Source organism: Nerophis lumbriciformis, linkage group LG10 (assembly GCF_033978685.3).
Source record: "Nerophis lumbriciformis linkage group LG10, RoL_Nlum_v2.1, whole genome shotgun sequence".
Taxonomy (NCBI): Eukaryota; Metazoa; Chordata; class Actinopteri; order Syngnathiformes; family Syngnathidae; genus Nerophis; species Nerophis lumbriciformis.
Window position 1 is genome coordinate 4,117,501 of NC_084557.2, and position 3,565 is coordinate 4,121,065.

The window sequence follows — 3,565 nt, forward strand, 5'->3', positions numbered from 1 at the left end:
ACTCATTTTGCAGTTATTAAGACCCTACAGGGGAAACAAACACAGAAACAAAGTTTTAAATAAAGCCTTTGCTTGTCGTGAAGAAAACAAGTGAGTCCCATACCGGTTGGTTGCAGTCCAGTTTTTGGTTGAGAGTCCGAAGAAAAGATTTAGCCGCAAGGCCAGCTGTCAAAAAAGAGCAGATAAGTGCAGCGTGGATCATCGTGGCGTTTGCAGGTGCACGTCAACAACACCCGAGAACTGCTGAAGTCAACATTTGCTTGTGCGATTTCAACTGGCAGATGTTATCATGAAGAACATCCTGATCAGGTTCCATCTCCACGCACAGGAAATGTTGCTCAACAGCCTGATGTTCCACTTCTGTCACCTGTGTCACTAATCACTGCAAACACTAAACAACATGCACACTTTGGTTTGTGCCCTTCAAGTCTTCAAGTTGTTCTAGATCGGGGGGGGGGTGTTCCTGTTTTCTCACATGTATGGTAATCAACAGAAAGATATTGTTCTAACCCAAGGACTTCAAAGCGGAGAGATGACAGGATCTGCCCAATTTCCAGACGACCTCTTTTTTAAATATTTTACGAACTCTTTTTGAACTATTTTATGGAACTCTTTTTTAACTATATTACAAACTCTTTTTGAACTGACCTTTCCAGTAAATTGTTTACGACCTTTTCTGTGCACTTTTTGCGACCTTTGTCCTTTGAAAACAAAGGTGGCCATGTGGTTGGGGAGGGTCCAAAATAAAAGAAGGAGGCATGCAATCTTTTGGCAGAGCGTGCTAAGATACTGTACAAGAGTACAGTGTGTGCAGGCCTGTCTCCTCAATTGAGTCCAAATTGAATTCTGTCTCTGTTTAATTCTTTGCCTCGTGTCTTGTTTAATAGATGTCATCAGTGTTTGAACCTGACATGAAGGCCAGAAACACTTTTTATTTCAACAGAATTTAAAAAAAAAACGTCAAAATGCTAAAGACCAACTGCACAGTTCCTGTCTTCACAATAAAAGCCCTGCTTCATCCTGCCTGCGCTATCAAAATAAGAGTCTCGGAAAGCTATTAAGCTACGGAGTTTGCCGCCAATGTATTTCTTGTAAAGTGTATAAAAAGGAGTATGGAAGCTGGACAAACTTTCATGTGGTATTGGACAGAAAGGAGGACTTTTTTCTCTCCTCCATTTGAAAATGTGGAGGTTATCATCACTACTGATCTCCTGATGATTGAGGGAACCCCCTCATGAAACAGGCCTGTAGAGATGAAGTAGTCTTGTGATTTTTTTCCCCACACATACATATATATATATATATATATATATATATATATATATATATATATATATATATATATATATATATATATATATATATATATATATATATATATATATATATATATAGTGGAGGATGCATATATGTTTAAGAGTTATTTTTCTAATCATAGCCATGTTTGCGTATCTAGTACTTTTCCTTTGTATATTCTACCAGTCTCTCTTTGTCTTCAGATTGTCTGTTTAGTGTCTTAACCCTTGGAATGTGAAATACAACACCCACTCTTTCCTTATCAGTGTTGCGAGGGGGAGAGATGGGGGTTTTCTTTGTGTGCAAAGGAGTTGGCTTTTCCGTTGGAATGCCAGATCAACTAGAGTAGCCGATATGAATGTATTGGTTAAACTGATCTCCTAAAGCTTTAGTAAAACTTGAAAATATTCCAATTCTGTCTTGATGGTCCTTCTTACTCAATATATATGTCATCAAAAGAACTTGGGATTGACCAGTAACTTAGATTCCTTGGGAGGAAGAGCTGGTAATAATATAGATCATATAACGACAGCAGCAAGGCACACACAGAAAATACATTTATGCTTGTTAAAAATGTGTGTGTGTGACTATATATATATATATATATATATATATATATATATATATATATATATATATATATATATACATACACATATATATATATTAATATATATACATATATATATATGTTTATGTATATAAATATACTGTATATGTATATATGTACATATGTATATATATATATATATATATATATATATATGTATATCTATACACCCATATATATACACACACATATATATATGTATATATAAATGAAATTATGATGAAATATATACATATATATGTATATATTTATGTGTGTGTGTGTATATATGTATATATTTCATCATCATGTGTGTGTATATGTATGTATGTATACATATGTATATATGTACAAATGTATATATGTGTGTATGTATATATTTATGGGTGTATATTATTTTATATACATGTATGTAAATATATATATATATATATTTATATATGTGTATATATATATACACACATACATATATACATACACATATATATATATAAATATATATATATATATATATATATATACATATATATAAATATATATATATATATATATTTATATATATATATATATATATATATATATATATATATATATATATATATATATATATATATATATATATATATATATATATATATATATATATATATGTATGAGGTAGATCACCTCGACTTGGTCATTTAAAAAGTAGCTCGCCTGCTGAAAAAGTGTTATACAACATTCTATAGCATTTTTTTGCCCAAAATATCACATTTTCTCAACTGTCAGTATCGTGATGGATCAATGTTCATCCCAGGTCTGTTTGGACCGGTGCTGACCTCAGAATGCCAGATCCAATCTGTGTCTGGACCTTGTGATGACGAAACAGCATGGTGGTAACGGTTGACTAACTCAAGGGCCTGGTCACTAATGATTAGTCACAGAGTGTCTTTTTTTTATAGCAGTACTTTATTGCATGATAGGACAATGCCAGAGGGAAAGTAGCAGCTCTATTTCAAATCATCTGCCTTCCTTCTTCCTGTGCAGGAGACATGAAGTCCATCATGAACATGAAGGAAGCCAAGAGGTCCGGTGTTACATGTACCTGCTCCATCCAGTCCTCGCCAAGGAGCTCCAGGTACAAAATCCTTAGTTGTCTGCCGCCGGCCTGCAGGTTGGGAGTTGCTGGGCACAGGTGGGGGAATGTAGTCGACAACGTAAACATCTGAACTAAAGCACTTGGAATACAATTCATCGCTGTGACGTCACAGTGCACTGCATCCCGTGATTAATAACATGAGTCCAAATTCACAATTTTAGTTGTAGATGATGCTAAGTATCTACAGAATAAAACACATGATGTTAGTACATCAATTGAGGAAAATAGAGTACATAATTTAGGGGGGGGGGCATCGCTGTGATATAAACAAACAAATATTTTGACATTTAGGGCAAACAACAAATATATGATGTATGTAAATATGATGTAATGCAGTGGTCCCCAACCACCGGTCAGTGGATCGATTGGTACCGGGCCGCACAAGAATTGAAAAATAAATAAATTTAAAAAATGATGAAAAAAAGTTTAAAAAAAAAAATTAAATCAACATTAAAAACACAAGGTATTCGCTGGGATGTAAACAAAAAAAATATTTTGACATTTAGGGCAAACAACAAATATATGATGTATGTAAATATGAT